The 13988-nt window shown below is 52.7% G+C and overlaps 1 protein-coding gene across 11 annotated transcripts in view; it reads left to right on the forward strand.

The window, feature by feature from the left end:
- Positions 1 to 13988, forward strand: part of IGLL1 (immunoglobulin lambda like polypeptide 1) — an 88909-nt gene that overhangs the window by 17508 nt on the left and 57413 nt on the right. The window lies entirely within an intron of this gene.

The raw sequence follows: 13988 nt of genomic DNA on the forward strand, positions 1-13988 counted from the left end.
CCTTTCTTCTTATCCTTTATCTCTTTTGCAAGCCTCATCTCTAGGTGGGCTTTAGCCTTCCTTGTCGCGTCCCTGCAGGCCCTGACAACACATCTGTAATCCTCCCCAGAGGACAGGCCCTTTTTCCACATTTCATAGACCATCCTCTTCCTTTTGATCTTACTGATGAGCTCCTTGCTCATCCATGCGGGTTTCCTGCCCCCCTTCCCCGATTTCCTATTCCTCGGGATGCACCGATCCTGAGCATGGAAGAAGTGCTGCCTAAATGTAGCCCAGCTCTCACAAGCACCCTTGCCTTCTAGCAACCTATCCCATGAGATACTCCCAAGCAGGTCCCGGAAGAGGCAGAAGTTGGCTCTTCAGAAGTCCAGGGTAGCAATCCTGCTTTTAGCCTTACTTCCTTTGCCTAGTTCCATCTGGAACTGCACCATCTCACGGTCGCTGCATCCCAAGCTGCCCCCAACCTTCACATCCCTAGCAAGGCCATCCCTGTTTGTAAGAACAAGGTCCAGGAGCACCCCACACCTCGTCGGCTCCTCCACCACCTGCGTCAGAAAATTGTCCGCAAAGCATTGTAGGAACCGTTTTGACTGCTCGTGCCTGGCTGAGTTGTTAACCCAGCAGATGTCTGGGTAATTGGGACCCCACCACTGGGATCCAAGCTGAGGATGAGGCTGTCTATGGCTCTGGAAGGCATGACAGCAGTGCTAGTGCTGGTATAGTCACACAGAGCAATGGGGACATGAGGGGCACAGCACAGCTAGAAATGGAGGCTTCATGCCCTTGTCCCCAAAAGCTAAGCAGAGCTGTGTGGGTGAGGCAGGTTCCTGCCCCTCTGCCTGATCACAGCTGGGAGCTGGGAGCTGAGCCCCGTTTTCTCCCCTCTCTCCTCTCCCTCTCCAGGCTCCCTGGTCCGGGCAGCACCGAGTCAGCCGGCCTAAAAGTCAGTGAACCTGGGAGACACCGTGCAGATCACCTGCTCCGGGGGTAGCTACAACGAATATGGCTGGTACCAGCAGAAGACCCCTGGCACTGCCCCTGTCACCGTGATCTACAACAGCAACCAGAGACCCTCAGACATCCCTTCACGATTCTCTGCTTCCACATCTGGCTCCACGAACACGTTAACCATCACTGGGGTCCAAGCTGAGGACAAGGCCGTCTATTACTGTGGGAGCAGTGACAGCAGTGGTGTTGGTTTAGTGACACAGGGAGATGTGGAAGTGAGGGGGAGCCTGGAGGTAAAGGCAAAGGTTTTCTGCCCTCCTCCCTCAAGGGAGCAGCTGTGGACTCTCCTCTTCCAGTGATGTTGTTCCCTTTCTTAGTACACGAAGATGGTTTTGTGTGCAGGGCACTCACTGATCCCCGTTTTCTCCCCTCTCTCCTCTCCTTCTCCAGGTTCCCTGGTCCAGGCAGCGCTGACTCAGCCAGACTCAAAATCGGTGAACATGACAGGAACTGTGGAGATCACCTGCTCTGGGGGTGGTAGCTTCTATGGCAGTTACTATTATGCCTGGTACCAGCAGAAGACCCCTGGCAGTGCCCCTGTCACCGTGATCTATGCCAATAGCAACAGACCCTCGGGCATCCCTTCTCGATTCTCTGGTTCCTATTCTGGCTCCACGAACACGTTAACCATCACTGGGGTCCAAGCCGAGGACGAGGCCGTCTATTACTGTGGGAGCTTCGACAGCAGCAGTGGTTATGACAAGGTGATGCTGACTGGGCAGAGAGATCCTGCATGTCCAAGAGGTTGGTTTAGTCTCCCCCTTCCTCTCAGCTCAGCAAGGCCATGTCACCGGGTGTGGGGGTCTCCCTTCTTTCCTGTTCCCCTTCCCCTTGTCCACCATGTCCCCGGGCTTTGCTGCATTTCAGCTCGCCCAGGCTGAGTGTTGCCCAGGGCCCTGCAGCTGCACAGCTGCCTGCAGTGCACGTGGCTGGGTGCATGCGCGTTGGGCACCTGGGGAGACACGGGCATGCCCTGGGCAGACAGGGAGAGCTCCTGCCTCAGCCCTTTGGTTGCCCAGTGGTCTGGTTCAGGCACCGGTGATGCCTGTGAGCATGGGACAAGCTGCAGAGATGTGTGGCTGGACTCAAAGTTAGTGAACCTGGGAGACACCGTGCAGATCACCTTCTCCAGGGCTAGCAGTGGCTACAATTATGGCTGGTACCAGCAGAAGACTCCTGGCAGTGCCCCTGTCACCGTGATCTACAACAGCAACCAGAGACCCTCAGACATCCCTTCACGATTCTCTGCTTCCACATCTGGCTCCACAAACACGTTAACCATCACTGGGGTCCAAGCCGAGGACGAGGCCGTCTATTACTGTGGGAGCTACGACAGCAGTGCTGGTGCTGGTATAGTGACACAGAGCAAAGGGGACATGAGGGACACAGCACAGCTAGAAATGGAGGCTTCCTGCTCTTGTCCCCCAGAGATGATCAGGGCTATGTGGCTGAGGCAGGTTCCTGGTCCCTTTTCCTGTCCACTGCTGTGAGTTGGGAGCCGAGCCCCGTTTTCTCCCCTCTCTTCTCTCCCTCTCCAGGTTCCCTGGTCCAGGCAGCAGTGACCCAGCCGGCCTCGAAGTCAGTGAACCTGGGAGGCACCGTGCAGATCACCTGCTCCGGGGATAGCAGCAGCTACGGTTATGGCTGGTACCAGCAGAAGACCCCTGGCAGTGCCCCTGTCACTGTGATCTATGACAGCACAAACAGACTCTCAGGCATCCCTTCACGATTCTCTGCTTCCACATCTGGCTCCACAAACACGTTAACCATCACTGGGGTCCAAGCCGAGGATGAGGCTTTCTATTACTGTGTTGCCTGCGAGAGCAGCAGTGATGTCTGTGCTTGTGGGGCACTCACTAAGCTCCGTTTTCTCACCTCTCTCCTCTCCCTCTCCAGGTTCCCTGGTCCAGGCAGCACTGACTCAGCCGGCCTCAAAGTCGGTGAATCCCGGAGACACCGTGCAGATCACCTGCTCCGGGAGTAGCAGTGACTATGGCTGGTTCCAGCAGAAGACCCCTGGCACTGGCCCTGTCACCGTGATCTATCTCAACGACAAGAGACCCTCGGGCATCCCTTCACGATTCTCTGGTTCCACATCTGGCTCCACAAACACGTTAACCATCACTGGGGTCCAAGCCGAGGATGAGGCCGTCTATTACTGTGCTAGCTGGGACAGCAGCTATGATGGTGTCGGGTTGTCAGAGAGCAATGAGGATGTGCAGGAAGTCCCTTGGCCCTGTCCCACTGTTATGCATTGAAGTCTGTGAATGTGGGCCACTCGCTGAGCCCCGTTTTCTGTCCCCTTTCCTCTCCCTCACCAGGTTCCCTGGTCCAGGCAGCACTGACTCAGCCGGCCTCAAATTGGCAAACCTGGGAGACGCCGTGCAGATCACCTGCTCTGGGAGTAGCAGCTGGTATGGCTGGTACCAGCAGAAAAACCCTGGCAGTGCCCCTGTCACCATGATCTATGATAGCACAAAGAGACCCTCAGACATCCCTTCACGATTCTCTGCTTCCACATCTGGCTCCACGAACACGTTAACCATCACTGGGGTCCAAGCCGAGGACGAGGCCGTCTATTACTGTGGGAGCAGGGACAGCAGTGGTGTTGGTTTAGTGACACAGGGAGATGTGGAAGTGAGGGAGGGTCTGGAGGTAAAGGCAAAGGTTTTCTGCCCTCCTCCCTCAAGGGAGCAGCTGTGGACTCTCCTCTTCCAGTGATGTTGATCCCTTTCTTAGTACATGAAGATGGTTTTGTGTGCAGGGCACTCGCTGAGCCCTGTGTTCTTCCCCTTTCCTCTCCCTCTCCAGGTTCCCTGGTCCAGGCAGCGCTGACTCAGCCAGACTCAAAATCGGTGAACATGGCAGGAACTGTGGAGATCACCTGCTCTGGGGGTGGTAGCTTCTATGGCAGTTACTATTATGCCTGGTACCCGCAGAAGACCCCTGGAAATGTCCCTGTCACCGTGATCTACAGCAACAACCAGAGACCCTCGGGCATCCCTTCACAATTCTCTGCTTCCACATCTGGCTCCGTGTCCACATTAACCATCACTGGGGTCCAAGCCGAGGACGAGGCCGTCTATTACTGTGGGAGTTTCCACAGCAGCAGTGGTTATGACAAGGTGATGCTGACTGGGCAGAGAGATCCTGCATGTCAAAGAGCTTGGTTTAGTCTCCCCCTTCCTCTCAGCTCAGCAGGGCTGGTTGGAGCGGGAGTACAGGTGGTGTTTTTGTCCATCCCTACGATGGCAGGGAGGGGTACAGAGAGGACACGGAAAGGCCACCTGATAAACACGTGGCTTAGAGGCTGGTGCCAACACAGATTTTTTTTTTTATTTTTTTTTTTTGACCATGGGGCGCTTTACTCCGCACCTGGCCTGATGGCTACAGACTGGTCCCTATCTCTAAGGGGAAAACAGATCCTGGGCCAGGAGCTGTCGGGGCTCATTGAGAGGGCTTTAAACTAGGTAAGAAGGGGTACGGGGCTGAAACAAGGCTTGTTAGAGCTGTGCCAGGGGGAACAACGGCAAGGCTGGGAGAGAGGGCAATGGCCCAACTGAAGTGCATCTACACCAATGCACGCTGCATGGGCAACAAACAGGAGGAGCTGGAAGCCATCGTGCAGCAGGCAGGCTACGACTTGGTTGCCATCACGGAAACGTGGTGGGACCACTTTCATGACTGGAGTGCTGCAATGTCTGGCTGTAGGCTCTTCAGAAGGGACAGACAGCACAGAAGGGGTGGTGTGACTCTCTATATCAGAGAGAGTTTTGGTGTTGTGGAACTTGAGGCTGGGAATGATAAGGTTGAGTCCCTATGGGTTAGGATCAGCAGGAAGGCCAACAAGGGAAGCATTCTGGTGGGGGTCTGTTATAGACCGCCGAACCAGGATGAGGAGACTGATGAGGAGTTCTACAGGCAGCTGACAAAAGTTGCGAAATCATCAATGCTTGTTCTTGTGGGGGACTTCAACCTCCCTGACATATCCTGGAAGCACAATACAGCCCAGAGAAAGCAGTCTAGGAGGTTTCTGGAGAGCGGGGAAGATAGCTTCCTGACGCAGCTGGTTAGTAAGCCTACCAGGGGAGGTGCCCCGCTAGACCTTCTGTTCACAAACAGAGAAGGACTGGTGGGAGATGTGGTGGTTGGAAACTGTCTTGGGCAGAGTGACCATGAAATGGTGGAGTTCTCCATTCTCGGAGAAGCCAGGAAGGGGACCAGTAAAACCGCTGTATTGGACTTCCGGAGGGCCAACTTTGAACTGTTCAGTACACTGGTTGGTCAAGTCCGTGGGAGGCGGTTCTGAAAGGCAGAGAAGTCCAGGAAGGCTGAGCACTCTTCAAGAAGGAAATCTTATTGGCGCAGGAGCAGTCTGTCCCCACATGCCCAAAGACGAGCCGGTGGGGAAGAAGACCGGCCTGGCTGAACAGAGAATTGTGGCTTGAGCTTAGGAGAAAAAAGAGGGTTTATAATCTTTGGAAAAAAGGGTGGACCACTGAGGAGGACTATAAGGAGGTAACGAGGCTGTGCAGGGACAAAATTAGAAAGGCCAAAGCTCATCTGGAGCTCAATCTGGCTACTGCCGTTAAAGATAACAAAAAATCTTTTTACAAATACATCAACGCAAAATGGAGGACTAAGGAGAATCTCCATCCTTTCCTGGATGTGGGGGGAAACCTTGTTACAAAAGATGAAGAAAAGGCAGAGGTGCTTAATGCCTTCTTCGCCTCAGTCTTTAGCGGCAAAACCAGTTGCTCTCTGGATACCCAGTACCCTGAACAGGTGGAAGGGGATGGGGAGCAGAATGTGGCCCTCACCATCCACGAAGAACTGGTTGGTGACCTGCTACAGCACTTGGATGTACGCAAGGCGATGGGGCCGGATGGGATCCACCCGAGGGTACTGAGAGAACTGGCAGAGGAGCTGGCCAAGCCCCTATCCATCATTTATCAACAGTCCTGGCTATCGGGGGAGGTCCCAGTTGACTGGCGGCTAGCAAACCTGACGCCCATCTACAAGAAGGGCTGGAGGACTGACCCGGGGAACTATTGGCCTATCAGTTTGACCTCAGTGCCAAGGAAGCTCATGGAGCAGATTATCTTGAGTGTCATCACATGGCACTTACAGTGCAACCAGGTGATCAGGCCCAGTCAGCATGGGTTTATTATGAAAGGCAGGTCCTGCTTGACGAACCTGATTTCCTTCTACAACAAAGTGACTCACTTCGTGGATGAGGGAAAGGCTGTGGATGTGCTCTACCTTGACTTCAGCAAGGCATTTGACACCGTCTCCCACAGCATTCTCCTCAAGAAACTGGCTGCTCTTGGCTTGGACTGGCGCACGCTTCGTTGGGTTAGAAACTGGCTGGATAGCCAGGCCCAAAAAGTCGTGGTAAATGGAGTCAAGTCCAGTTGGAGGCCAGTCACTAGTGGCGTCCCCCAGGGCTCTGTGCTGGGGCCGGTCCTCTTTAATATCTTCATCAATGATCTGGACGAGGGCATTGAGTGCACCCTCAGTAAGTTTGCAGAGGACACCAAGCTAGGTTCATGTATCAATCTGCTTGAGGGTAGGAAGGCTCTGCAGGAGGATCTGGATAGGCTGCACCGATGGGCTGAGGTCAACTGCATGAAGTTCAACAAGGCCAAGTGCTGGGTCCTGCACCTGGGGCGCAATAACCCCAAGCAGAGCTACAGGCTGGGAGATGAGTGGTTGGAAAGCTGCCAGGCAGAGAAGGACCTGGGAGTATTGGTGGACAGTCGGCTGAATATGAGCCAGCAGTGTGCTCAGGTGGCCAAGAAGGCCAACAGCATCCTGGTTTGTATCAGAAACAGTGTGACCAGCAGGGCTAGGGAGGTGATCGTCCCACTGTACTCGGCTCTGGTGAGGCCGCACCTCGAGTTCTGTGTTCAGTTTTGGGCCCCTCGCTACAAGAAGGACATCGAGGTGCTTGAGCGGGTCCAAAGAAGGGCGACGAAGCTGGTGAGGGGCCTGGAGAACAAGTCCTACGAGGAGCGGCTGAGGGAGCTGGGCTTGTTCAGCCTGGAGAAGAGGAGGCTCAGGGGCGACCTTATTGCTCTCTACAGGTACCTTAAAGGAGGCTGTAGTGAGGTGGGAGTTGATCTATTCTACCGCGTGCCTGGTGACAGGATGAGAGGGAATGGGCTAAAGTTGCGCCGGGGATGTTTTAGGTTGGATATGAGGAATGTGAGGAATGTTTTAACAATTCCAATTCGTGTCCATAAAGAACAATTCTGTTTGAATCCTGTCTGCCTCTGGGCCCTGCACTAGCAATTTAATTCTTGAACCACAGATGCAGTGTGCCCCAGTCTCCCCCTCATTCTAGTCAATTTATGAAGTCTTCAGAAAATACTCCTTAAATTTATGAACCTGTTTGCTTTTGTTATTCCGGACTTCTATTTCTAACAGTTACAGCCTTTTTTCCTGTGTTCTTCGAGATTAACTTAACACTGCTATAGATGTGTCTGTGAATGGCTGGGGAAGAATGTTTTAATTACTCGTGAAGCGTCAAATAAGAAAGCTGTTTGTGTTTGATGTCTGGGAGTTTCAGAACAACTGATAACAACTAGTGACTGTTATGGGATACTATGTGGATCTTTGGTATCTGGCCAGGGGGCCAAGAGATTAAGAGGAAGGAAAAAGAAGCTGAAGGACGGTTGGGAGACAAGACCTGCAGAAAGTGTTCTATAAACTTGGAATTGTGCCAAGTGAGTACAGAGGTGAGAGGAAGACTACGAGCCTTCAGCATGAAAGACCCCTAGAGACCCCCAGAGGAGACTGATGCGCATGCTCCAGTAGGAGGGACTGGACCCCGGAAACTAATTATAATAACCTGTTTTTTTTAGAAGTAGTAATGAATATGTATTAGTCTAGGAGCATAAAAATTAGCTGCTTGATGTAACTGGTGTGCGTGCTGGTGGACCGGAGACTCCCGGTGCACCCAGCGCTGTTTGCTTACCTCTATTCCTTTATATTCTTTTAATAAATCCTATTTTTTATTTAATCCTAATTTGAATCCTGAGCCATTTATAACAATTTGGGGGCTCGTCCGGGATGACTATAGTTCCTGAATTCTGATTTAATCTAGGAGAGGCGCCCCACCATTTGGTGGCTCCTGTTTGAGTCAGATTGGGACTAATGCCATCCTGAACCTGAATAAAGGTAAGCAAAGAATTTGATTTTTTTTTTGAGCTCCCTTGCCGGCTGTTTTTTGCCCGTAATTCTGCGCGCGAAGATCCGGACGAAGACGACAGAGTCGTTTGGATACCGTTCGGTTGGATTCCGGTGTCCGGGATCAAACCGGATGAAGACGACAGTCGTTTGGATACCGTCTGGTTCGATCCCAGACGAAGACAGCAGAGACGCTGGTGGATACCGTCCAATTGGATTCTGGACGAAGATGACTGATTCGTAAGATACCGTCCGGTTGGGTAAGGGTACGGTTGCCAGTTTTTGTGTGTGAGAGTGTAACTGAGACTTCTAAAGTCAGTGTGGAGGTCTTTTTGTTTTCTCACTGGTTCTAATCTCCTGTCGGGGGGGCTGGACTGGTGAGAAGAGGGATACATGGGTGGGTGATAGGTCCTAAACCCCCTGCAAGACACTCTCACTGGGCAACCAAGGGCTGTGGGAATTGCCACTAGTAAAATTCCCGGATGGCTCAGATAAAATCGAAGACCAAGGACCAGAAAGGGAGCAAATTACCAGATATATGACCAAAAAGTCCATTATGAATAATGATTAGAAATTGGAACAATAGGGGCCCCAGAAAATTAAAGAGTAAATTGAAAATGATCCAGTATTATATGATAGAATGACCAAAAGAACCCTTAAGACCCCCTGTATTTTGATCCACGGAGGACGGGGTCTGTCAGGCTTTGAACATTAATAGTAGAATACCCGTGGATCCAGAAAAGAGCAAGCTGAAACATTCGAATTAGTAATTAGAGAGCAATTGATTAAGAATGAATATGTGCTACATTTGTGCCTGTGCTGCACTTATACCACCAGATAACAGGAGCCTCTCGGGCCCCGAGAACCAGATCAAAAACAACCTCATGGTTCAGACTTTAATCAAGGGGTCTAAAATAAGGAGGACTGTTCATAAAGGGACAGGTTATGCATATGTATAGGAATGTTCATGTATATGTAACTTTTTACTAAAGCAAGTTGCCATGTTAGGCGTGCACGACTTTGGTGGGACTACCCGCCCCGTGCTGCACGGAACTGAGTAAACATACCTACTTTACAATCCTACTGATTGTGGAGTCAGCTTTCTGTGAGTCATTTTGGTGAGCCAGGCAGGAGACACTCTGCTCGGCTGCGGGATCGGCTGCAGCGTGGACGCCCCTAGGTGCACCCTGAGCGTTTTTGCTCGGAGGGGACTCCACTCTCAGCTGCTCACCGCAGGAGCAAGGATCTCCTGAAACTGCAGACAAACGGTGTGTTTTCGGCTGCTGGAGGGATGCTAACTGGAGTGTTAATAATTGTATGTGTTTTTATGTATGTATTTTGTGTTGAAAGTATTTGTGTAAATGTAAGGGTTTGAAACAAAGTGTTACAAGTCACTTCACAAAGAACACAGTCAGAGACAATACTTGTTTGGTTGGTTATCATTCTAAATTATATTCCTGTGGTATGAATGAGATGTGCTGGAGGCCTCCGTGTGCGATGGTGCTGTGTGAGTGAGACGCAGCGTTGCTGCAAAGCGAGTGCAGAGTTCCGATCCATGGTTCTGTACTCTCTGCAAGGGGAGTGGGCAGAGACGAACGAAGTGCTTGACAGACTGAAAAGAAGAGCTGTTTTATCCATCTTTTGAGTGGTGGTGCCTAATATATGGGCCCGGTGTATCTTGTGTATCTCATGTATCCTATTTTTGCTCTTAAATGTTTTGACTGTGACAAGAAAAAGGCAGGAGCATGGTATGACATGCTTCCTGCAACATATGAGACCCGCACAGGCCGAGACCTGGACTTGCTGAGACCTGAACAGGCCGAGAGACCGGAGTGGCGCCGAGAGACTGGAGCGGCGCTGGGAGACCTGAGACACTACGGAGGGAACTACCGCTGGACAGAGAGAGCCCTGAGAGACGCTGCAGAGACACGGACGACTCTGAGAGACACAGAATAGACCTGACAGAAGCTGGAAAACGCGGGGAAATTGAAGTAATTGCGGAACATCCGAGATCGAGTTGCTACAGGAGACCAGAGGCATCAGTGGACACCAGTAGCTGATCCTCACCGTGAGGCGAGTTGGCACAGAGCAGAGGGGCGGACATCAGGACCCTGCAGCCTGTCTGACATAACCATGGAGGCAGCGGCAGCAGCGGCTGTGCTGCTTCACTCTGGCATTCTTTTTATAAAAGGTTTATCTTGCAATGCAAAAAAGACTATTCGTCCCCAGATCGGTGTTATAACTATTACTAATGACGACTTAGCTCTATTGCAGGGCAGGAGTGCAGAGACGCAGATTACACTGCCAAATGACCACCGGCAGGCTCGTTCACAAACCTAAGGTTGCAGCTGGCACTGCCTGCAGCCATATAGCAGACGTTACACTCTCTTTCCTAACTAGTAATCATGTGTCTCATCCATTTGTGGTGAATGGCCAGTGACAAAAAGAAAAGGGGGGAGACAAAGACAGAAACGGTACAAGGAGGATGCCACTGACACTAACAGCATGGGTAATAGGAGTAGTATAAGTGACACAGGTGACGGTGCAGGGCACTCTGCCTGCTGCTCGCCCTCGCCTGACTGTGCACTGCTGCCAACCGTGCTAGAGTAAAATGTGAAGACTGCTCACATGGCAGTGATGAGAGTGCTTGTGTGAAGAATATATGTGAAGAAGACGTGTGCTGAATCTGACTTTGTGTGCAACAGTGGTCAGTGTGTGCCAAACAGATGGCAGTGTGATGGGGATCTGGACTGTGAAGATGGGTCTGACAAGAGTGCTGAGCTGTGTCATATGAGAACATGCCGGGTAAATGAAATCAGCTGTGGTCCTCAGCCAACCCAGTGTATCCCAGTGTCATGGAAATGTGATGGTGAGAAAGACTGTGACAGTGGAGAAGATGAAGAGAATTGTGGCAATGTGACTTGTAGTGCAGCAGAGTTCACACGCAGTAGTGGACAACGTATTTCCAAAAGCTTTGTCTGCAATGGTCAAGGTGACTGCTCTGGCCACTCGGATGAATCTTTGGAGCACTGTGGGACCCCTGGCACTGGCCCTGTCACCGTGATTTATTGGAACACCAACAGACCCTCAGGCATCCCCTCACGGTTCTCTGGTTCCTTGTCTGGCTCCACGAACACGTTAACCATCACTGGGGTCCAAGCCGAGGATGAGGCCGTCTATTTCTATGGTAACAGGGACAGCAGCACTGATGCTGGTACAGGGACACAGAGCAATTTGGAAGTGAAGGACAGCCCACAGGTTAAAATGGAGGCTTTTTGCCCTTCTCCTTCAGGGCTGAGCAGGTCTGAGCACTGATATTCAGCATCCCTGGTTGTGGCAGGTGTCCTTGCAAGGCTGTATGGCTCTGGCCGTGGGCTGTGTTCAGGGCTGTCATTCGCACAGTGTCAGCACAGCCTCCAGGCTCAGGGGCCCTGTCCCACTGCTGTGTGGTGAGGGCTGTGCGTGTGGGGCCCTCACTGAGCCCCGTTTTCTCCCCTCTCTCTTCTCCCTCTCCAGGTTCCCTGGTCCAGGCAGCGCTGACTCAGCCGGCCTCGAAGTCAGTGAACCTGGGAGGCACTGTGCAGATCACCTGCTCTGGGGCTAGCGCTGACAGTAGTGGCAACTATTGGTATGGCTGGTACCAGCAGAAGACCCCTGGCACTGGCCCTGTCACCGTGATCTATAGCAACAACCAGAGACCCTCAGGCATCCCTTCTCGATTCTCTGCTTCCACATCTGGCTCCGTGTCCACATTAACCATCACTGGGGTCCGAGCCGAGGACGAGGCCGTCTATTACTGTGGGAGCGGGGACAGCAGTGCTGGTGGTGGTTCAGTGACAGAGGCAGATGTGGAAGTGAGCAACAGACTGGTGCTATAGACAAAGTTTTTCTGCCCTCTTCCCTCAAGGGGGCAGCTGTGGACTCTACCAGTGATGTTGATCCCTTTCCCAGTACATGAAAATAGTTTTGTGTGCAGGGCACTCGCTGAGCCCTGTGTTCTTCCCCTTTCCTCTCCGTCTCCAGGTTCCCTGGTCCAGGCAGCGCTGACTCAGCTGGCCTCAAAGTCAGTGAACCTGGGAGGAACCGTGCAGATCAGCTGCTCTGGGGGTAGCAGCGGCTACGATTATGGCTGGTATCAGCAGAAGACCCCTGGCAGTGCCCCTGTCACTGTGATCTACTGTGATCTAACAACAAGAGACCCTCAGGCATCCCTTCACGATTCTCTGGTTCTTCATCTGGCTCCACGAACACGTTAACCATCACTGAGGTCCAAGATGAGGACGAGGCCGTCTATTACTGTGGTAACAGGGACAGCAGCACTGATGCTGGTACAGGGACACAGAGCAATGTGGAAGTGAAGAACAGCCCACAGGTTAAAATGGAGGCTTTTTGCCGTTCTCCTTCAGGGCTGAGCAGGTCTGAGCAGTGATATTCAGCATTCGTGGTTCTGGCAGGTGTCCTTGCAAGGCTGTGGGGCTCTGCTCATGGGTCACTGTTCAGGGCTGTCAGTCCCTCGGTGTTGTAAGAGCCTCCGGGTTTGAGTCTTGTCCAACTACTGTTGGTGAGGGCTGTGTGTGTGGGGCACTCTCTGATCCCCATTTTCTCCCCTCTTTCCTCTCCCTCTCCAGGTTCCCTGGTCCAGGCAGCGGTGACTCAGCCGGCCTCGAAGTCAGTGAACCCAGGAGACACCGTGCAGATCACCTGCTCCGGGAGTAGTGATGGCTATGGTTGGTTCCAGCAGAAGACCCTGGCAGTGCCCCTGTCACCGTGATCAATAGCAGCACCAACAGACCCTCAGGCCACATCTGGCTCCACGAACATGTTAACCATCACTGGGGTCCAAGCCACGGACGAGGCCGTCTATTACTGTGCTAGCTGGGACAGCAGCTATGATGGTGTCAGGGTGTCAGAGAGCACTGAGAATGTGCTCCAAGTTCGTTGGTCCTGTCCCGCTGCTGCGCAGTGATGTCCAACTACTGTTGGTGATGTCTGTGCATATGGGCCACTCGCTGAGCCCCATTTTCTCCCCTCTATCCTCTCCCTCTCCAGGTTCCCTGGTCCAGGCAGCACTGACTCAGCCGGCCCCAACAAACTATGCAGATCACCTGCTCTGGGGTAAGCAGCAGCTATGGTTATGCCTGGTTCCAGCACAAGATCCCTGGCAGTGCCCCTGTCACTGTAATCTATACCAACACCTACATATCCTGAAGCATCCCTTCGTGATTCTCTGCTTCCACATCTGGCTCCATGAACGCATTAACAATCTCTGCAGTCCAAGCTGAGGACGATACTGTCTATTACTGTGGGAACTTAGGCCGCAGTGTGGCCAGTATCCATCTACCCTGGGTGCTCATCGATGGGTCCTATGGGCTCATGGGTTCCCTGCTGAGTGTGGGTGTCAGTGCTCCTGCAGCTGGCACTGGGGGGTGTTGGCAGTGGGCCAGTGTCCCCTTTGGAGCCTGCTGTGCCCTCTCTGTGAGCTGGTGACAGCGGGGTTGCCTCTGGCTGGACCAGTTTGTGGATGATGCATGGTACTGAGTTCAGCTGAACTCGTCATCGTCTGGTCTTGATTGCTGTGAGGCCGCTGCAGTCCCTCAGCTGGCTTGGGAGTCACAGGCACGGGGGACGTGTGCGTGTTTCCTTACTGCTGAGTAGCCCTGAAGCTCCTGATGCCCACGCAGTTCCTGTCGGGCACGAGATCCCAGTTCTTTGCTCTGCAGTTGCTCTTTGCTGGCGAATGGTGCAGGCATCCCCAGGTGTGTACACAGACAGAGGGAGGCACCGGGAGC

Source organism: Anas platyrhynchos, chromosome 16 (genome assembly GCF_047663525.1).
Source record: "Anas platyrhynchos isolate ZD024472 breed Pekin duck chromosome 16, IASCAAS_PekinDuck_T2T, whole genome shotgun sequence".
Taxonomy (NCBI): domain Eukaryota; kingdom Metazoa; phylum Chordata; class Aves; order Anseriformes; family Anatidae; genus Anas; species Anas platyrhynchos.